This window comes from Thamnophis elegans, chromosome 12, assembly GCF_009769535.1.
Source record: "Thamnophis elegans isolate rThaEle1 chromosome 12, rThaEle1.pri, whole genome shotgun sequence".
NCBI classification, from domain to species: domain Eukaryota; kingdom Metazoa; phylum Chordata; class Lepidosauria; order Squamata; family Colubridae; genus Thamnophis; species Thamnophis elegans.
Window position 1 is genome coordinate 43,891,872 of NC_045552.1, and position 23,024 is coordinate 43,914,895.

Genomic DNA, 23,024 nt, shown 5'->3' on the forward strand with positions numbered 1-23,024 from the left:
TTTTTTGCAGCGACCCCTCCTCCCTCTCCCCCCCTCCCAATGAGAGCAGGGCGCAACTTGAGCAGGGCGGAGGCTTTGGGGCTGCAGCCCCTTCACCTGGGACATAATTCTCTCCCCCCCCACCCTCCTCCATCCCTACATGGGAGTCCTTGTGGCAGAGGGTTTCTGGGTTTGGGGGGGGCATGGAAGAATATGTGCACAGTCAATAGTGTAGGGTCTCCTGCTTGAGGGGGTGGGGCAGTGGTTGGACTAGATGACTTACAAGGTCCCTTCCAACTCTTGTTAATCTGTTAACTAATTCCATGCACTGGAATGGCGTGGCCTGGAATTGGGAGCCTATCTGTTTAAATGGATATAGCATCATCTTGCTCTTGAAGGTCTTGTCTAGGATGTGGCTGTGGCCTCTTGGTTTTCATGAGCAGACCGGATGCCTGGTCTCCTCTGTAGTAAGGCCTACCTGGTCAGTTGCAGTTTACTCCTGGGTAAATCTGCACCTGTGTCTGGTTTGCCAATTGCACGGTGGCAGATAGGACAGCACTCCAGGGGGTCAACATCGTTGCCCAGAGGATCATTGGTTGCCCTCTCCCCTCTTTGGAAGAGCTTGATAGCTCCCCCTGCCTTAAGAAAGTTCAAAACATCCTCAAAGATCCATCTCATCCTGGGTATCCTTTTTTTTTTTTTTGAACTATTACCATCTGGCAGACGTACAGGATAATAAAAACAAAGACAAACAGACTGAAAAACAGCTTCTATCCCAGGGCAATAACCACATTGAATTCTTTGGTATAGTGCAATATCGGGCTTTCAATTTCAATTATATAGAATGTAAAGGATGCATGTTTGTGTTTTTATTTTTATAATTGTAATGTTCACTGAAGATGGCATTTAATTTTGTTGTACCATGTGCAATGACAATAAAGTAAACTAAACTAAACTAAGTAAAATGTAAGAATGGCTTTGTGGCTTAGTTTCCCCCTCTGCATATAATAGTCCAGTGTATCTTCATTGGATGGTGTCCTTTCTTGCTCAGGGCCGGACCACAAACATTTTCCGTCTCCTCCGTCCACGCTTGAGGCTTCATAACTGTGTATAACCTTTTTTAATTATTATTATTTAGAGGAAGCTTTGTTCTGAAGCTTTCTGCTTATCTGGAGAACATCTGCCTCTGAAGATGGAGCCATTCTTTTTCTGTGCAAGAATTCTTTCTTTTCTTAGTGCCTTCTGATAAAAGTTTGCCTGGGAGGAATCCAGTGGCCAGTTTGTCAATTTTCCTCGTTTGCATATTTCACCTTAAAAAAAAAGATTACTGAGATTATCTAAACAATAAGCATCCATTTAATCCACTTAGCATCCTGCTTTCATCACTCCAAGCAAAGATCCAGCTGTTTTGAAAGACAAAACTCTGGTCTTTGTTTTGATTCCAGCAAAGGTGTTTGGTGCATTCTGCTTTCTGTTTATTCCAAATTTTATTTTCACTTCGTGGTTTTCCCCAAGCATTCTGTCCTGCAGACCTCAGTGTTTACAGATTTCTCGCGTTTCCATTCTCTGTTTTCATCCAAAATGCCTCAGCTATAATTTAGTGAGTACATTAAGTGAGATCTCTGTGACTCAGCATTGATGAGAGAATTGCAAAGCTAGAGAAAGACCGAGGGCTATTTCCCAAAATGCACAGGGATGACCAAAATACAGATTATACAGATTAACAGAGTTGGAAAGGACTCTATAGGTCCTATAGTCCAACCCCCCCTCAAGCAGGAGACCCTACACAATTTCTGACAAATGGCAGTCTGATCTCTTCTTGAAAGCCTCCAGTGATGGAGCTCCCACAACTTCTGAAGGCAACTTCTGTTCCATTGGTTGATTGTTCTCACTGTCAGAAAGTTCCTCCTTATTTCCAGGTTGAATCTCTCCTTGATCAGTTTCCATCCATTATCCCTTGTCTGGCCTTCGGGTGCTTTGGAAAATAGCTTGACCCACTCCTCTCTGTGGCAGCCCCTCAAATATTGCTCTCCTGTCTCACCCGGTCCTTCTCTTCCCTAGACTAGCCATGCCCAGTTCCTGCAACCATTCTTCATATGTTTTAGTCTCCAGTCTCCTAATCATCCTGGTTGCGCTTCTCAGCACTTTTTCTAGAGTCTCAACATATTTTTTTATAGTGTGGTGACCAAAACTGGATGCAGTACTCTAGGTGTGGTCTTACTAAGGCTTTATAGAGTGGTATTAGTATCTCACTTGATCTTGATTGTATCCCTCTGTTAATACAATTTAGGATTGCATTGGCTTTTTTGGCTGCTGCTGCACACTGCTGGCTCATATTTAGCTGGTGGTCCATTGCATGGACAAAATATTGCATTGAGTAGTAGGGTGGTGTGCTTAAGGGAGATCTTGATGCAGAAGCTCTGCTTTGGACATCAGACTTAGTAACTTGGTTTTTGTCAATTGTCTCTGACCTGCCTGATCTACCTCTTGGGGTCAGTAAGAGTAAAGCTATGTGTGAATGACCTTGGGAGACAGGAGGGGGAACTGCAGACTAGACAAGCAGCAAGCGAAAATGTCTCAGCCCACAGAAGAAGGGAAAACATGGGAAACGTTTCAGAAAGGACCCTCCCTGGTTTTCTGGAGAGTAAAAGGAAGGGAGGGAGAAGTACGTCCAGTTTTGCAAGAATCTGTTAATGTTACACTTTAACAATAAAGATAAAGTTAGCACTCCTGTTTGTGCTTCTTGTCTAGACCATCTGGGCAGGGCTATAGCTAAGAAAATAAAGTGAGGAAAACCTTTGCAAGTCCTTGGTTCTTATGCTTTAAAGAAAGCAATTGTGTGTTGTTATTGGACAGACTTTTTAAAGGCCAACTCAAAAGGGTGAATCAGCACCACATTTTCACTGGAGAAACAAGCCTTAAAATGCCTTAAAACGAATCTTGGGAGCTGCTTAATACTTTCCTGAGTCGATCATTTGCCACTTGGCCTCCTCTTGCGTTGGTGACCTTTAACAAGTAGGGGGTTGACTCTTAAAAGTTCACGTGGAAAACTCTTATTGAGCTGCAGCTTAGCAGAAGGCCTTGCGGAGTTCTGAACTCCCAGAGGCTAACCTCTGCTCCAGGAAACTTAACAGAAAGGCCTTTGTTCAGAATTTCTCTTTATGCAGAATTACACTCTTACTAGGTTCACACACACATGGTACTATGCCGATGAATGTGTGTGAAGAACGGTTGCAGGAACTGGGCATGGCTAGTCTAGTGAAGAGAAAGACCAGGGGAGACATGATAGCAGTCTTCCAATATTTGAGGGGCTGCCACAGAGAGGAGGGGGTCAAGCTGATTTCCAAAGCACCTCAGGGCAGGACAAGAAGCAATGGGTGGAAACCCATCAAGGAGAGAAGCAACCTAGAACTAAGGAGAAATTTCCTGACAGAACAATTAATCAGTGGAACAACTTGCCTCAAGAAGTTTTGAATGTTCCAACACTGGAAGTTTTAAAGAAGAGATTGGATAACCATTTGTCTGAAGTGGTGTAGGGTTTCCTGCTTAAGCAGGGGGTTGGACTAGAAAACCTCCATGGTTCCTTCCAACTCTGTTATTCTATTCTATTTACTCCTGATCTTGTTGAGATTCTAGAGAGAATGCAGAGAAGAGCAACCAAGATGATTAGGGGACTGGAGGATAAAACATATGAAGAATGGTTATAGGAACTGGGCATGGCTAGTCTAGAGAAGAGAAGGACCAGGGGAGACATGAGAGCAGTCTTCCAATATTTGAGGGGCTGCCACAGAGAGGAAGGGGTCACGCTATTTTCCAAAGCACCTGAAGGCCAGACAAGGAGTAATGGATGGAAACTGACCAAAGAGAGATTCAACCTGGAAATAAGGAGGAACTTTCTGACAGTGAGAACAATCAACCCATGGAACAGAAGTTGCCTTCAGAGGTTATGGGAGCTTCATCACTGGAGGCTTTCAAGAAGAGACTAGATTGCTATCTGTCAGAAATGGTGTAGGGTCTCCTGCTTGGGCAGGGGGTTGGACTAGATGACCTATAAGATCCCTTCCAATCTGTTAATCTGTTAATATCAAGGGTGCTCTCACGAGTGGAGAGTTGGTGGAGAGATCAGTGCTACTGCTTTAACATGTAACGTGTTTTGGGCAAAGCCTATAATTAAAAAACTGTTTTTAGGCAGGCTGAGACAATGGTGTAGGCAATTTGTCTTAGCATCAAGATTATGCCTGAAATTTTACTCTACAAAATGCTAAACAGGGAGGAGGAAGAAGAATGTTCTGTTCCTCTTCACTTTCTTAAGTATCAAAGCTTTTAGAAGCCATCTCTGCAGTAGAAATATTAGCTTTCACCCTTTAATCAATCACCCCAAATGAAATATTTCAATTACGATTTTAATTGCAGCTGCTGCTTCATCCTTTCTTTCTGGTACCCTGTCTTTGTGTTTCATCTCTTTTTCTCCTTCATAACTACATTCCTGATTATAGGTAAGTCCTCCACTTACAACGGTTCCTTTAGTGACTGTTCAACGTTACATCGGCAATGAAAAAAGTGACTTACGACCGATTGTCACTCGTTGAAGCATCCCCAGGGTCTCATGATCAAAAGTCAGACGCTTGGCAATTGGCTCACATCTATGACGGTGGCAGTGTCCCGGGGTCCCCTTTTGTTACTTTCTGACAAGCAAAGTCACTGGAGAAGCCAGATTCGCTTAACAAGAGTTTGATTAATTTAACAACCACAGTGATTCGCTTAACAACCGTGGCAAGAAGAAGGTCGTAAAATGAGGGGAAATCATTTAACAGGTGTTTCACTTACCGTAGCAAGAGAAATGTTGGGCTCAATTATGGTCGTAAGTCGAGGACTCCCTGCATAAACTCCTGAGGCAGGTATTTTCCTGTAGTTTATACTAATTTAACTCTTCTTTGAGGATTGTCCATAATAAACAAACTCCATGAAAATGGCTGTTTCATTGGCCATATGGAGATTCCCAACAGGCACAAACTTGAACCCACACAGCAGGGGGGGGGGGGGGGCTGGGGAATTCTGGGAGTTGAAGTCTACATATTTTAAGTCAAGTTTGGAAGAACAAAACCACTGACTTAAAATGAAAGATGCTACAGCTGATCTCCAATATACCGTATTTTTCGGAGTATAAGACGCACCTTTTTTTCCTCAAAAAAGAAGCTGAAAACTTGGGTGCATCTTATACACTGAATACAGCATTTTTTGGCCTCCTGAAACCCGTCCCTTTCACCAAAATGGCCATGCATAGCTTGTAGGCGGCTTTCAGAGAGCTGCTGGGGGCGGGGGAGGGCAGAAATGTACAAAAAATGGGCCGTTTTTTGCTCAATTTTGCCCCCCCCCCCGGAGCACTCTATAAGCTTCCTAATGCCCTTTTTTTGAGAAAAAACAGACCCATTTTCTCAAAAAATGGACCATATTTTTGCTTGTTTTGGGGGCCTCACCTCCCCAGGATCACTCTACAAGTCTCCTAAGGGCTATTCATGTCCTTTTTTTTTGAAAAAAAAACAGACCCGTTTTTGGGAGGTTTGCAGAGTGCAAAAACTTTTTTTTAAAAAAATTGCCTCTTCAAACCTTGGTGCGTCTTATACTCTGAAAAATTTGGTAATAATCCCAGTTGAGACCAGAATATTCATTCTTAAGCAAAGCAGCTGTTAAGTGAGCGATGCCTAATTTTATGACCTTTTTTTGCCACAGTTGTTAAGTGAATCAGTGCATTTATTAAATGACCCATATGGCCATTAAACGAATGCAGTTTCCCCCATTGACTTTGCTTGACAGAAGCCAAAGGGGGAAAATTGGAAATGTGATCACATGGTCCTGGCTGCAACCATCGTAAACCATACGTGCTGATTGTCAACGGCCAAAAGTTTTGATCGTGTTTTGATCGTGTGACCATGGGGATGCTGCAGTGGTTGTAAGTGTGAAGACCAGTCATAAGTCACTTTTTTTTTCAGTGCCGTTGTAGCTTCGTTGTAAATCAAGGACTACCTGGAAGGGCCTGCAAAATGAATGGAATGGGACAACTTGCCACAACCAAATCGTCGCTGCCAACTCTCTGCAAGACAATTTAACAATTCTATTTAATTATTTAAAATCTATCTATCTATCTATCTCTATCTCTATCTCTATCTCTATCTCTATCTCTATCTCTATCATCTCTATCATCTCTATCATCTCTCTCTCTCTCTCTCTCTCTCTCTCTCTCTGTGTCTGTCTATCTATCTATCTATCTATCTATCTATCTATCTATCTATCTATCTATCTATCTAATCTATCTATCATCTATCATCATCTATCATCTATCATCTATCTATCTATCATCTATCTATCATCTATCTATCATCTATCTATCTATCTATCTATCTATCTATCTATCTATCTATCTATCTATCTAATCTATCTATCTCATCTATCATCATCTATCATCTATCATCTATCATCCATCATCCATCTATCTATCTATCTATCTATCTATCTATCTATCTATCTATCTATCTATCTATCTATCTATCTATCTAATTTAATTTTTGCCATTACCATTTCATGCTAAGAGCTGCGGTGGTACAGTGGTTAGAGTGTAGTGCTGCAGACAATTTGGCAGTTCAGATCTCACCAGGCTCAAGGTTGACTCAGCCTTCCACCCTTCTGAGGTGGGTCAAATGAGGATCCAGATTCTTGGGGGCAAGAGACTGACTTTGTAAAACCGCTTAGAAAGGGGTAGAAAGCATTGTGAAGTGGTATGCAAGTTTAAGTGCCATTGCTATTCTGTCCCTCCTTTTGCATCCTTTCTTTAATGATTCTATTCCACCATTTCTTTGATATTAGTGTACCTCTTGTCCTGCAGTGAGTTGTCTTGTAGCCAGTTGGCCACGATGAATTGTCCTAGGCCCAAAATGAAGGCACGTTGAAGTTCCACATAGTCCAGATTCTTCCTATTATTAACCTGTAGAAGTCCAATTTTTCCTCCTCCTTTTCTGCAGAGGTTGGCTTGGCCTGTCCTAGGAATTGCCTAGAAGAGAAGATCATAGCAATAGCACTTATAGACCACTTCACAGTGCTCTACAGCCTTCTCTAAATGGTTTTGAAAGTCAGCAAATTGTCCTGAACAATCTTGGTCCTCATTTAACCCACCCCGGAAGGATGGAAGACTGAGTCAACCTTGAGCCTGGTGAGATTCAAACAGCAGATGTTCAACAGAAGTAGCCTGCAGGACTTCACTCTAACCACTGCGCCACCAAGGCTCATTAAGATTTGAGAGATTTGAGATTTGTTTTATTTATATGCCGCCCTTTTCCCAGGGGGACTCAGGGCGGCGAACAACTCAAAAGGGAAAGGGAACACAAAAGTACAATACAAGTAGTTAAAATAGCCAAGAGTCACACAGCCACACAAGTCGAGAGGTGGAGGGAACTCATCAACCCCAGGCCTGCCGGCACAGCCAGGTTTTAACGGCTTTTCGGAAGGCCTGGAGAGAGCTGAGGGTCCGAATCTCTGCGGGGAGTTCATTCCAAAGGGCCGGAGCTGCCACAGAGAAGGCCCTCCCCCGGGTAGTAGCCAGATGGCATTGGCTGGTAGATGGAACCCGGAGGAGGCCCACCCTGTGTGATCTAATGGGTCTTTGGGAGGTAATTGGCAGCAGGCAGTCTCTCAAGTACTCAATTAAGTCACTTACAGGCTGGAATCGCACTCTCTAAGCCCTCTGTTTCATACGGTCTCAGTGTGCTGTATGAACTCAAGCATCGTGGTTTGTGTAGAGTGTGATTCATCGTTGAGGGCAGGGCTGGATGACTGGGGATCATACTGAATATTTTTTGAGGACTGGAAATGGGTAGATGTCCAGTCTTCCTTCTGTTCGCATTCTTTTCTTGGTTCTTTTAAATATTGTTTTTAGCTTTATTTTAGGCCTTGTACCAGTGGTTCTTGACCCAACCATTCATCTAGGGACTATTAAAAGAGTATTTATTTTTGGGAACAATCTGAGCGAATACTTTTAAAGGGAGGGTAGAGATCGGTGGGTGATACCCAGTGTAGTTGTAGTGGTTAAGGCATCAAGTTAGAAACCTTTAGAAAGATTTTGAGTTCTAGATGTGCCTTGAGCACTATTCTGACTGAGGCTTCCCAAGAGCCTGAAGAAAACTCCTTGTCCCTACAAAACCCCCTTTTATTAATTGACTGTGAATTCTGCTCATTCACATCCAGCAAAGTCTTTCAAGGGAGGATTTGCAGTCACAGACCTTATCTGGCTTGGAGAATTGCCAGGCCAATCTCTGCAGAACTTGGCAAGGAGTCTCAGAGAGTCAAGAACCAATTAAGCGAACTACTTGTCTCCTGCAAACTCCACTCCTCCTTCACTCCTCTTTTATTTCCTCTGGGAGGGGCCATTCATTATCCACCCGTGGCCTTACTCCCAAGTCAACCCTGTTCTTTAGCTGTTCCCTTCGCCTGGCAACTCTGCACATGTGCACACTGAGAACAGGCTCCAGCTGTTTGTTTGCCTCACTGATGTCTGACTCTGAAGGCAGCTGATAACTGTCAGATGGCTCTGGCCCCTTCTCTGTCTCCGATGCAGAGCTCTCATCAGAGCCTTCCCCAAACTCCAGGACTGGTCCATCTTTCTCCCCAAACTCCTCACTGTCCGAATCTGCTGCCAGTTCCTCTGGCTGCTAGAGGGCCACAACAAGCATAGAGTGGGTGACCCTTGGGCCAGTCACTCTCTCTCAGCCCTAGGAAGGAGTCAATGGCAAGCCACATCCCCAAAAAAACTTTGCCAAGAAAAACCTCAGAGAGTCTCTATGAATCAGATACGATTCAACAGAAGGAGGGGAAAAAGGCATAACCCAGGAGTTACCATCTGTCTAAGTCGTTTCCAGATCTCTAGTTTGCTAATTATGTTTTTGAAGTTGCTGCTTCATATTTGTTAGGGTTGTATGAGTGCTCTTCATTTGGATTTGTCCACGCTGTGTAGTGAAGATGGTTGTGCATGGGTAAAATCTGCCTTGAGCATATCTGTTAATGATCATACACGAGAGGAAATCTAATCATGGCACTGAGGTATGCTGAATAACATGAAAGCCTTATGAGTGGATGGACGTCATCTTTAAAGGGATGGGTTAGATTTGTATAAGAAGTTATAATTGGCAGCATCTGTTGTTCCAAACCAAGCTGGAAAATTCCAACTGCAAAAAAAAGCATAGCAAACAGTCTTTAGGGAGGCAAAATTCTTTAATTCTGTGGTTTCCTGGCAAGCTTCACCAAACAGCCTTTCTAAGAACCACCCTAAAAACATGAACTTGTAAATTGTTAGGCAGACTCAGAATCCGTGGCCTTTTAATGGCGCAGAGGTTTGTGTTTCAACCAAACAGCTGCTAGGACATCAACGAAAGGAAACTGGTGGAAAGGTGAACGAAGCTAGCTAGCTGGAAGATCTTACAGAGGGTCTTTTGGCCGTCCTAAGGACTAGCAAGTTAACTTTTAACTCAATGAAGTGGGACAACCAAGGCGCTGGCTTCTGTATTTCATGCCAACTTTAATTTTTGAATGCTTGAATGGAAGCGCCGTTGCCAAAAACACCCGATTCATTTTGAATTATTCTGGCTGTTAATCTTTTGAACTGTGGTTGGCAAGTGTGAGGTGTTTAAATGCCTTTAAAAAATAATGGAAGAAAAATGCGAATCAAACAGTCTTAAGGATGTTCTGCAGGGCTCAGCAGGAAAGCTATAGCTCCCCCCCCCCCCTCAGTTTCCTTGCTGAACCTTTAGCAGTTAATGGATAACCACGTTAAGCTGCTGCCCTCCAGCTAGTGGGGAGGTTGCCTCTGTGTTTATTTTGGACTATACAAAAGCCATTTCCAGAGCTGTAAAAGTCAAACATTGTTTGGCTGATTTCATAGCCTGCCAAGAAGCCGGGTCTTTTCCTACTGAAAGGCGGTAATTGGGTGGCCTCTCGGATAACTGCTGGCCAGCTGCTTTCTGAAGGAGTTTGAACTGCGGCCACAAGGCATTCTTTTCAGACTTCGCTCACTTTGCTTTTTGCTGGGTTGCCAACTTAAAGTTAGTGGCTGGCGTCCAAATTCTCTCCCCCCCTCCCCCAAACTCACAGAATTGGTAGTGATTCTGTTCAAAAGAAATTTCAGCTTTAGGAAACTGGAGTTGCAGTCTTCAAGAGAGATAAATACGAGATTTATTCAGAATCGGTGTAAAATGGGGAGAATTAGGATTGACAGCTTTCCAGATCTTAATGTTACAGACTTCGGTGTGAAACGAGTCGTGGCATTGAAAATCCTAGAGGAGAAAGCTCAAATTTTGAGGGGATGCCACAGAGAGGAGGGGGTCAAGCTATTTTCCAAAGCACCCAAAGGCCAGACAAGGATGGAAACTGAGCAAGGAGAGATTCAACCTGGAAATAAGGAGGAACTTTCTGACAGTGAGAGCAATCAACCCATGGAACAGAAGTTGCCTTCAGAAGTTGTGGGAGCTTCATCCCTGGAGGCTTTCAAGAAGAGACTGGACTGCCATCTGTCTGAAATGGCGTAGGGCCCTGATGGGAAACCTATGGGATGTGTGCCACAGGTGGCACCTGGAGCCATATCGGTGGGCACACGAGCTTAGCTCTGGCTCGCATGTGCGCACTGCCCAGCTGATTTTCAGGCCTTTTGGGCGAACCAGAAGTCAGGAAAGCCCAAAAGGGAGAGCGAAAAATGGGCCTTCCGGTCTGACCGGAAGTTGGCAAATGGGCCATTTTCAGCCTCCGGAAGGCCTCCGGGAGGGGGGGGGAGGCGGTTTTCACCTTCCCCAGGCTCTAGAAAGGTTCTGGAGCGTGGGGAGGGTGAAAAACGGGTCCACCTTGCCATCGTGTGCTGAAAGCAGGGGGGGGGAAATGCATGGAGGGAGGGGCGGGCACATAGAATTATGGGTGTGGGCATGCATGCGCACGACCGCCCCCACACGCTCCCACGCTTTTGGCACATAATGGCCAAAAGGTTAGCCATCACTGGTGTAGGGTCTCTTGCTTGGGCAGGGGGTTGGACTAGATGACCGACAAGGTTCCTTCCAACTCTGTTAACCGTTTTTTTTTTTTTTAAATGACAGGGTAGTCCATTTCTGTCTGAGGCCCAGGGCTTGCTCTGTGGATCCAAGGCAGTCTGGTGTAATGATCTTGCAGGGCTCATCTTCACTGATGTGTAAACAGACAGCTGTACTAGATGTCCATGGGTGTGCTTTGCTAATGCTGTAGTAGTTGAAGAGGTCAGGTAGTTTTTGATAACTCATGCAACTTGATCAAAGAGGGACTGGTTATTCAACCAGTAGTCCCAGCGGTACTTTCCCAAAAGGCAACTGGACTTTCTCGTTTGTTTTCCTTGAAAATGTTTCGCTTCTCATTCAGGTACAATACAATACAATACAATACAATACAATACAATACAATACAATACAATACAATACAATACAATACAATACAATACAATACAATACAATACAATACAATACAATACAATACAATACAATACAATACAATACAAATAACAACAAATAACAACAAATAACAACAAATAACAACAAATAACAACAAATAACAACAAATAACAACAAATAACAAATAACAACAAATAACAAATAACAAATACAATACAATAGCAGAGTTGGAAGGGACCTTGGAGGTCTTCTAGTCCAACTCCCTGCCTAGGCAGGAAACCCTATAGCATTTCAGAAAAAAGATTATCCAACATCTTCTTAAAAACTTCCAGTGTTGGGGCATTCACAACTTCTGGAGGCAAACTGTTCCACTGATTAATTGTTCTAACTGTCAGGAAATTTCTCCCCAGTTCTAAATTCCTTCTCTCCTTGATTAGTTTCCACCCATTGCTTCTTGTTCTACCCTCTGGTGCCTTGGAGAATAGTTTGACTCCCTCTTCTTTGTGGCAACCCCTGAGATATTGGAAGACTGCTATCATGTCTCCCCTAGTCCTTCTTTTCATTAAACTAGACATACCCAGTTCCTGCAACCATTCTTCATATGTTTTAGTCTCCAGTCCCCTAATCCTCTTTGTTGCTCTTCTCTGCACTCTTTCTAGAGTCTCTACATCTTTTCTACATCGTGGCGACCAAAACTGAAAGCAGTATTCCGAGTGTGGCCTTACCAAGGCATTATAAAGTGGTATTAACACGTCACATGATCTTGATTCTCTCCCTCTGTTTATGCAGCCTTGAACTGTGTTGGCTTTTTTGGCAGCTGCTGCACACTGCTGGCTCATATTTAAATGGTTGTCCACTAGAACTCCAAGATCCCTCTCACCGTTACTTCTATTGAGCAAGGTACCACCTATGCTGTACCTGTGCATTTCGTTTTTGTTGCCTAAATGTAGAACCTTACTCTTTTCACCATTGAATTTCATTTTATTAGATAGTGCCCAATGTTCAAGTTTGTCAAGATCCTTCTATATCTTTAGCCTAAGGTCGCTTCTTCAGTTCCAACCAAGCTTCTTGAGTGAGAAGCAAAATGCTTTCAAGGAAAAAAAAACCTCAAGAAAATCTAGCTGCCTTTTGGAAAAGCACCTTTGGGACAACCATGGCCCTGGAGGATTGAGCATCTCCATAGACACTCAAGCCAATACAGCACAATCCACGCAAGCTATGAAAAGGATAACACTGCAGTACATCAAAAACAACTTAGCCACAACCAATAAGAGTATTACAGCCACACTATATCACTGTAAAACACAGACCAACTAAAGCCTACCCAAAAATTACACCAAAGGACCCAGCAAGTCCAATTATTAAAACAAAAACAGGAATTATCTACAGAATACATTGCAAAGATGACATAGTTAACTACATAGGACCAGACAGGTAGAAGACTAACAATCACAATTTCAACTGGGATGCTTAGAACCAAGGTGAGTCCAAAAATGTTAGATAATTTCTCAATAGACAATTAGGAGATAAACCAACTTCACATGTCATTCAAAGGATGAAAAATAAACTTTTAAAAAAAGACCAAAACACATCTTCTCCAGCAACCGACACCCAAGGGATTAACAAGCAGACAAACAAGCAGAAAACAATACCCTAATCAAGTCACAGCCCCACCAAAACTGGCAGGACGGAGCTACTGTATATAAACACTCCCTAGCGCTGATAATGTTACTTAATTGAGTAATGAAACATCTGCATTCTGCAAGCAAACGACCAAGCTCAAGACAGCAACAAGCACTCCTCAACAACTTCTTTGTACTAATTTGAGTTACCTCCTCCTCCTCCTCCCTCTCCTCCTCCTCTTCCTCCTCCCCCTGTAAACTGCTCAAGATTGTTTCTAGCTGAAGACTGGAGTATAAATGCCCAAATTAAATTTATGAAAGAGAATTAAACATAGCACCCACCTTCAAAAATAATACAGATTTGATTAGCAGTTCCAGAAGAGTTAAATCTGGAATGTAAAAAGAGTAAACCTAGAGAGCATCCTAACTTTTTATTTTCTGAGATCAAAAATGGACAATCCGCTTTGGTTTGGCAACTATATTTGTTGTTTACTCTTGCTGTGACTTTGCCAAAATGGGTGACCTCAACATTTTTAGCCTCCTGTCCCCACCCTCTCTCCCCCTACCCTCCGCCCCCTGTGTGTGTTTTGTGGATGAGGGTGAGTAGGAGTTAAGGAGCAGAATGAACTTGCTAAATCTTGCAGAGCCTTAAAATACCCTTTTACTTCTTAAAACCCATGTCCAAAAACTACACGTTTGTTCTGGTTTGTGGATTGTAAAGGCTATTTGCAGGATCCTTACGCCTCTGCAACTTTAAGGCAGCTGTTATACTGTTATTTATTTATTGAGACAATTTATATGGCCACCCACTCTCTTTCAGTGACTCTAGGCAGCTTTAGCCCTCCAATAACTCCACCCCACCCACGCCATCCCAAAAAAGGGGCCCTAGAAATCTAGAAATTCTTTCAGCATATGCAGTGCTGGAGTTTCTGCATGCAATAATGAACTTGGGATATAATCCTAGATTTAGATTCTCACCCTGCTGTGACTTTTCTTGGATGACTTTGGAAAGAAAAAAAAAATACATTTTCTCTTTGCTCTGATTTATTATTTCCCCAATGGTAGCAATCTACATCACAGGATTATGGAGATTAAAAAAAAAAAAACCCATGTAGAGATTTTTAAATGCGCAGTAGAATCCCATGATAGTAGTGGGTGTATTATTAGTATTTTTGCGCTACAGTGACTCCTACAAACACACATATGCACAGACACAGATGAACAGATTTGAGAACAGTTGGAGTATTGATTTAAATTTTCAGCCCTACTCAAAAGGGTGGGAGACAAACAATGTGCTTTGTTTCCCAGGAAATATGTGGCCTACACCTATCGTGTAAGTAAACTTGAAGAAAGTTCACAATGCTTTCTTCAAATATATGCCTTGTACAAAAACCGGTTGCAATGCTGCTAAAGGATTTTTTCCTTAGCCTGGTGTCTGATTAAGGTGCAATAAAACTGCCATTTTGGAGACCTTACCAACATCTTTTGAATGCTGTCCAATTTTTCACATTTCTAGTTTTCCTTCTGTTTTTTTTTCCAAAATTTTAACTGCTTCACCCTCTTTTACCAGCTGTAAAAAAACCCACAGCCTAAATTTGAATTAAATACAGTTGGCTTCTCAGTCCACCACTGTTAGCCTGTCAGCCTTCCTGGTGTTTGCAGCTTGAAACTATGTCAAATGGGAGGCCCCATCCGAGCAAATCCAGCTGCTGTTGGTTTACCGTCATGTCAAGTTGTCAGAAGTAGAGCGATTTTTCAGTCTTGTGGTTGGGACAGCTGGACTAATCTTTTCTCCATTTGTTTTCTTTCCTGTCCTTGAGTCAGTAAAAGTAAACTACATTCAAGAGCAAGTCAGGTACTAATACCACTTTATAAAGCCTTAGTAAGACCACACCTAGAGTACTGCATCCAATTTTGGTCACCACACTATAAAAAAAATTGTTGAGACTCTAGAAAAAGTGCAGAGAGGAAGCAACCAGGAAGATTAAGTGACTGGAGGCTAAAACACACAATGAACGGTTGCAGGAACTGGGCATGGCTAGTCTAGTGAAGAGAAGGACCAGGGGAGACATGATAGCCCTGTTCCAATATTTGAGGGGCTGCCACAGAGAGGAAGGGGTCAAGCTACTCTCCAAGGGACCTGAAGTCCAGACAAGGAAATAATGAATGGAAACTAATGAAAGAGAGATTCTATCTGGAAATAAGGATAAATTTTTCTGACAGTGAGAACAATCAACCAATGGATCAACTTGCTGGAGGCTTTCAAAGAAGATTGGACTGCCATTTGTCAGGGATGGTGTAGGGTCTCCTGCTTGGGCAGGGGCTTGGACTAGATGACCTACAAGGTCCCTTCAAACTCTGGTCAAGCTATAAAAAGGTTATTTTCAGAGCATCCTGGGGAAATGTTAGGAATTTCCCTAATGCATACCAGAGAAATAGGAATTCCCCTAATGTCAATAGATCCTTTGCTTTTCATTTATGATCCGTGGCTCTGCTCTTTGAAATTTGAGGTCTTACCGTATTTTTGGAGTATAAGACGCACCAAGGTTTTGAAGAAGCAAATAAAAAAAAGTTTTTGCACTTTGCAAACCTCCCAAAAACGGCCCATTTTCATGAAAACGGGCCCGTTTTTTTCCCAAAAGGGGGGCATGAATAACCCTTAGAAGGCTTGTAGAGTGCTCCAGGGGTGGGGCAAATACGAGCAAAAAATGGCCCAATTTTTGCAAAAATGGGCACGTTTTTTGTCCAAAAAAAAAGGACATTAGGAAGTTTATAGAGTGCTGCTGGGGGCTAGGGCGGCAAAAAATGCCCCATTTTTTGCTCATTTCTGCCCTCCCCAGCCCCCAGGAGCTATCTGAAAACCTCTTATAAGGTATGCACAACCATTTTGATGAAGGGAGCAGGGTTTCAGGAGGCAAAAGAAAATGCTGTATTCAGTGTATAAGACGCACCCAGATTTTCAGCCTCTTTTTTGAGGGAAAAAGGTGCATCTTATACTCCCCAAAATACAGTAATTTATTGCCATGAACTCTACAGCACCAAAAGGTGTCAGAGGTCAATGCCTTTTTTTTCCTTTTTCCTTCTGCCCTGCACTTTTTTCCCTCCCCCTTTTCCCATTATCTTTTTTTTTCTTCCTATGTTTTCATATTTTATATTTTGTTAAACTGATAAAATTTGTAAACTCTGATTCGGATATGAAGTACAACCCAGTGGCACCTTAGAAGAGCTATGGGTGAATTTGGGCCGGACCAGTTCAAAGTAAAAGTGGCAGGTGACATGAAGAGATGTTCCTCCAAAGAGAAATAACCTGTTCTGACACAGCTTCCCAATACATGAGAAACCCCCTGTAGTTAAATCAATGATTCCTTTATTAGAACTGCCAGCAGCCCCAGCAAAAAGTTTCTCTCTCTCTCACAGCAGGCTAACATGTCTGTCTGGCAGGGGGATGAATAGTTGTCTGCCACATCTATTCATATCCGTCCCCTGCCTTTTATCCCCAGAACTAGGGTAGGGCTTCACTAGCAGCAGAATCTATTCCCAAGGACCGGCCCACAGATTTCCACTGCTCTCCTCTCTTTTGTCTTCTGTGCAGCCATGTATCAGGCACTGGATCCAGCTGTTCTTCCTCTTCCTCATCAGCCACCTCCAGACCTGGGGGCTGTTGACTCACCATCTGAGAACTGATGGCCAGTCCAGGCTCTGCCTCTGTCTCTGTCTCTCTCTCTGTCTCTCTCTCTCTCTCTGCCAGTTCCATTCCCTCTTCCCCCTTGAAGCTCTCAAGGTGCCTGGCTGCTGGCCCTGACTCCCACATTTCCTCCTTCTCCTCTGATTCAACTGCTGGAAGGGTCGGTGGCCGACAGGCCACGACATTGTTTAATGACCAAACTTGAGACTGGTAACTCAGTCATTAAATGAAGCAGTCTCTGAATGTAAAAATTTTAAAAAAAGAAGCAGAGCACCCAGAGTGCATTAGTGGAAATGCCTGGAGCATATTGATTTTTATTGATAAATAATTGCTCGCATAAGGATTACTGGAGAAATTAAAGAGATGTTTTATCTCTCTGTGCATTGTGTTTTATATTTCCTGCTTTCTAAAGGAAGCCTCACATGTTGTTGGGATGGTTCCGTTGATGGATGCACAGGTTTGACAGAACTCCTCCAGGCTGCTTCATAGGCCAAATTAATACTGAACAGTATCAACAGTATCAAAGCAGAAATATCCTGACTGGCTTTTCTGGATCTGGATACAGCATTTGAATAAATTATGTGTGCAATATGAAAAAAAGATGTTGTTTTAGAAGACACACACACACACACAAGATATTCATCTCTGCAGGTTTTGGTTCTTCCCCCTTAGGGACTGGATGTATGCATTTCCCCCGTTTTTTCCCTTTGACCCAAGAAGGCATAGTCTTGTCTTGATTTAACAGATTAGCAATAGCCCTTAGACTTATATATCACTTCACAGTGCTTTACAGCCCTCTCTAAGCAGTTTACAGAGTCAGCATATTTGCCCCCAACAATCTGGGCCCTCATTTTACTGACCTCGGAAGGATGGAAGGCTGAGTCAACCTTGAGCCCGGTGAGATTTGAACTGCCAAATTGCAGTCAGCTGGCAGTCAGCAGAAGTAGCCTGCAGTACTGCACTCTTAACCACTGCGCCACTGCGGCTTAACAGAATTTGAATAGCAATAGCAATAGCAGTTAGACTTATATACCGCTTCATAGGGCTTTCAGCCCTCTCTAAGCGGTTTACAGAGTCAGCATATCGCCCCCACAGTCTGGGTCCTCATTTCACCCACCTCGGAAGGATGGAAGGCTGAGTCAACCTTGAGCCGGTGAGATTTGAACTGCTGAACTGCAGATAACAGTCAGCTGAAGTGGCCTGCAGTACTGCACCCTAACCACTGCGCCACCTCGGCTCTAAGGGGTCTTGTAGGGGTCTTGTAGGTCATCTCCTGCCCAAGCAGGAGACCCTTCACCATTTCTGACAAATGGCAGTCGGTGTTGTGTCCTTGACTGCATATCCCTGCTGCTTCTGTGGATGCTATTGCCTTATATACGATTCTTGGGTTTATTTGTTTGTTTGCTTAATGTAACCTTGAAAGAAGTCATGAGCACTTAGTAATAATTATCCACTTCCCAAAATAGCTTGTGTATTATCGGGCCTCCTACAGTGCTGAGCAGTAGGGCGGATGTTTGCAGCGCTATGCCAGTGATTTTCCAGCATTCCTTCAGTGCCCCGAGCTCTTAAGGCAGTGTTTCTCAACCTTGGCAACTTGAAGATGTCCGGACGTCAACTCCCAGAATTCCCCAGCCAGCATTCGCTGGCTGGGGAATTCTGGGAGTTGACGTCCGGACATCTTCAAGTTGCCAAGGTTGAGAAACACTGTCTTAAGGGGAGTGAGCATCTGCTTGGAATAAAATAGTAAAGGTTCCCCTCGCGCATATGTGCTAGTCGTTCCCGATCCTGACCTAAAGGAAGATTGACAACTATCATTTTGCTGTCATAAATATGAGTTGGTTGCCAAGCAACCGTCATAAGTATGAGCCCAGTTGCCAAGAGTCCAAATTTTGATCACATGACCACGGGGATGCTGAGACAGTTCTAAGCGTGAAAAACGATCATAGGTTTACCTTTTTTCAGCACCATTGTCACTAAATGAACTGATGTAAATCGAGGACTAATTGTATTTCGAATGAATGTATACAACCTGCAACCTTAGCATTGATTTAAGCTCTCTAAATTCTTGGAGATATCTACCAGATTTACACCCACTTTTGCCATCACGGTGTGATCTTCGACTGGGAAAACTGTCGATGTAAGGAGTCTTGTCATTAACATTGTCTCCATTTTTATTGAGTTATAAAGTATTGTAAACTACAAAATACAAAGTTAATAGGAAAGCAGCAGGGAGGGACAGGGGGAAAGAGAAGTGAGGAAAGATAAGGAAAAGAAAAAAGAAAAAGAAGCATTGGCTCCTGACTTTCTCCCTTACAGTAAAATAAGGCATTAACATCAAATCATAACTTTTTGTTTTACCGTAATAGTATGAACCAGTCTTTTCTATAAAGATCTATCAGTATAATCAGTAAAATGCAAAATCAAAGCTTCGTTCTTCTCCACATCAAGCACGAAGTTCAGAAGCGGTTTCCACATGGAAACAAAGGTACTTATGTTCTTTTTTTAAATCAAAGTGGTCAGTTTTTGCCATTTCAGCCAACTCCATCAACCTCTGAAACCATTCGTCCATGGTAGGAATTGACGTGTCCTTCCATTTTTGTGCATACAATAATTTTGCTGCTGTCAACATATATAAATAGCTGGATACCCGTGCTTCGCTCCGAAACTATGATTGGGCTTGGTTAATATAAGGCAACTGGCAGTTGGAACAGAGTTCTTTTCAGATGGGGAGTGGGAGTAGAATGTCTAAAATCCCAGCCCACAGGCTGGATGAGTAACGCGCTGGCCACACTCACTCTCGGTTTAGTGAAGGAGGTAGCATCAAGTGTGGTAATATAAGGCAACTGGTAGTTGGAACAGAGTTCTTTTCAGGTAGGGAGGGGAAGTAGAATGTCTAATTCCTTAGCATCAGAGCATGTTAATATGTTCCTTTCCCATTAAACCCAAAAGGAAAAGTTCTGGTTTCATTTTTATCTTCATTTTCAAAAAAAAATATATTAAAATTTTGTGCTTTATCACATGTCCACCATTGATGATAAAAAGACCCCTCTTTATTTGTACACTTCCAGCAGTCTTAATATGGATTTAAATGTTAATCCAAGTCAGCTTTTGCCCCAGTGCCATTGATTTGAACCCTACCTGCATTCCTGGCCTGTAAACCTTTGTACACTGTTAACAGAAATATGATTCCTTAGATTTTTGTGCGCTTTGCTTAATGCAAGGTGTGAGCAATGTGTACCCAACACCAGGAAGTCAAGAACTTTGGAAAAGTTCATGCCCAAATATTCTAGCCTTGGATAGGTTAAGGCAGATTCTTTTAATTCCAAAGACTTCCTTGTGATTTAATGACCATCAGGTATAACAGTTGGTAGCCAAGGACCTTACGCCTCTTTGGTTGTTGTTGTTAGTTGCGAAGTCATGTCCGACCCATCGCGACCCCATGGACAACATTCCTCCAGGCCTTCCTGTCCTCTACCATCCTCTGGAGTCCATTTAGGCTCACGCCGACTGCTTCGGTGACTCCATCCAGCTACCTCATTCTCTGTCATCCCCTTCTTCTTTTGCCCTCCATCTTTCCCAGCATTAGGCTCTTCTCCAGTGAGTCCTTCCTTCTCATTAGGTGGCCAAAGTATTTGACTTTCCTCTTCAGGATCTGGCCTTTTAAAGAGCAGTCAGGGTTGATCTCCTCTAGCACTGACCGGTTGGATAGCCTTGCAGTCCAAGGGACTTGCAGGAGTCTTCTCCAGCACCATAGTTCAAAGGCCTCATTTCTTTGGCGCTCAGCCTTCCTTATGGTCCAACTTTCATAGCCATCCATTGCAACTGGGAAAACCATAGCCTTGATTATACACAATTTTGCTGAAGGGTGAAGTCTCTGCTTTTTAGTATGCTGTCTAGATCTCTCTTTTTTTGTATATGTGTGTGTGTGGGGGGGGAAGCTTCTTGGCTTTTTTTGAAGCCTACCGGTTGGCTTTATGTCATCCTAACTGTTTTGCTTGTCTTCTCCTCCGAAACCTCCAAGTTCTCAGCTGTGCTCTTGCTGGGTGCACTTTCAATCTGGAGCAGTAAGCACATTCCTAGTGTTCTTTTAAATGTCAAACAAAGGCAAAACATGCAGGCTGGCTCAGTTCCCTGCAGATAAATTAATTTCTCCTGGCAGCAGTCCATTGTTCCCTGTTGTCACCTCTTTTTTCCTTCCCCCATTTGAAAGGAAGGCCTGTTCTGAGCTCTGAAGTCCAAGCCATTTGAATGGAGGGATGCCGCAGGCCGCAGCCAAAGGAGTTTGAATGAGCCCATCAGGAATTAGGTGTAATTCCTAAATTTCAAAAAAGGAGGCAATCACCTGGCTTAAAAAAAAAGCGTTGGCATATGTTCAAGTGTGTCAACCCCATTTGGAGAGAAAGAAAGCCAGCATTTTACCTGGAATAAATTGGAGCATCCTTGCCAGCGGTGGGCTGCTGTGGGTTCGCACAGATTCAGGAGAACCCCTAGCTAAGAATCTGCCCAGTTCGGAGAACCCGCAAATCACAACCCTGGCTGATTGTTCCTGACTCTAGGGGGCGGTGCTCATCTCCGTTTCAAAGCCGAAGAGCCAGCACTGTCCGAAGACGTCTCCGTGGTCATGTGGCCGGCATGTCTAAATGCTGAAGGAGCACGGAACGCTGTTACCTTCTCACCAAAGGTGGTTTCTATTTTTCTACTTGCATTTTTTACGTGCTTTTGAACTGCTAGGTTGGCAGAAGCTGGGACAAGTAACAGGAGCTCACTCCGTTACGTGGCACTAGGGATTCGAACTGCTGACATTTCTGATCGACAAGCTCAGCTTCTTAGCTACTGAGGCACTGCACCCCTATTTTCTCTAGGTAAGGAACAATAAAAGAAGCCTCTCAGAAGTAACTCCACGGGTCTTTCTTGGTCCCTCGGGGGGGACGGGGGACATGTCCCCCTCCAAATCAGCCCAAAGCATCTTGCATACCGTGCATCGCTCTTCCAAGTTTCTCTTGCTTGCCTGTTGCTTTTCCTTCCAGACTGGCTCAATCTCACTGCTGCGTTGAGTTGTTTCCGCTATAAACTTCCAAGACAATTTGTGACATAAAGGAATTTTGCCAAGCGCAAATGGCAAGTCCTCTGCAGGAAGCAGATAGCGAGATGAAATGCCCTTGGCTCTGGAACATTGCCTCTGGGGTACATTAGAGAAAAGTCTGCCTTATTTCAATCATAGCCATAAAGCCAACTGAAGGAGCACCTCCCCACTTGAGCAGAGGTGTGGAACGATGACCCTTTTTATGACTTGTGGACTTCAACTCCCAAATTTTTTTTCCGCTCAGGAATTCTGGGAGTTGAAGTCCACAAGTCATAAAGGGCTCATAATTCCATATCTCTGTTCTAGACAGTGGTCAGATTAAAGGTAAAGGTTCCCCTCGTGCATATCTCCTAGTCGTTCCTGACTCTAGGGGGCAGTGCTGACCTCCGTTTCAAAGCCGAAGAGCCAACACTGTCCGAAGACATCTCCATGGTCATGTGGCTGGCATGACTAAATGCCGAAGGCGCATGGAATGCTGTTACCTTCCCACCAAAGGTGGTTCCTATTTTTCTACTTGCATTTTTTACATGCTGCTAGGTTGGCAGAAGCTGGGACTGGTAATGGGAGCTCACTCCGTTATGCAACATTAGGGATTTGAACCGCCGAACTGCCAACCTTTCTGATCGACAAGCTCAGTATCTTAGCCACTGAGCCACCATATCCTACAATAATTCCCCACCTCTGTTCTAGACAGTAGTGAGATTACTGGGCTGCTAATGAGGGCAATAAATCCATTGCATTTCAGGGAAATATAGTGGAGCTGTTTGCAAGGAATATAAATCTTTCCATTCCCCACTATCAGTCAGAGCTGAAGAAGCTTCTTGGATGAGAAGCGAAACGTCTTCAAAGAAAAACCAGAAAGTCCAGTTGCCTCTTGAAAAAAAACCACCTTTGGGACAACCATGACCCGGAGGACTGAGAATCTCTGTAGACATGCTATCAAAATAAATGAAGCCTATTTGAAAGTTTTTGTTGTTCTCGGTTTTTTCCTTCTAAAGTCCATTTAGGCTACTTAACTGTGATTCTGGGTGATCTGTGTGAACTGTGATCTGGGTGTGCTAGTAGACCACCATTTAGGTATGAGCCAGGAGGGTGCTGTAGTTGCCAAAAAAGCCAACGCAATCCTAGGCTACATCAAGAGAGGGATAGATTCTAGATCTCAGGAAGAGATAGTAAAATTCTATGCTGTACTAGTGAGACCAGATTTA

At 43.4% G+C, this 23,024-nt stretch overlaps 1 protein-coding gene and 1 long non-coding RNA gene across 2 annotated transcripts in view; one reads left to right on the forward strand and one right to left on the reverse strand.

Moving 5' to 3' along the window:
• The window catches only part of SH3BGRL (SH3 domain binding glutamate rich protein like), a 32,750-nt gene that overhangs the window by 514 nt on the left and 9,212 nt on the right, over positions 1–23,024 (forward strand). The gene's annotated exons all lie outside the window — the stretch shown is intronic.
• Positions 1,093–13,511, reverse strand: LOC116515929. Its single transcript, XR_004256286.1, has 3 exons — positions 13,391–13,511; positions 6,846–7,024; positions 1,093–1,289 (listed from the first exon to the last, which is right to left on the reverse strand). It is a non-coding gene; the product is annotated as an uncharacterized LOC116515929 (long non-coding RNA).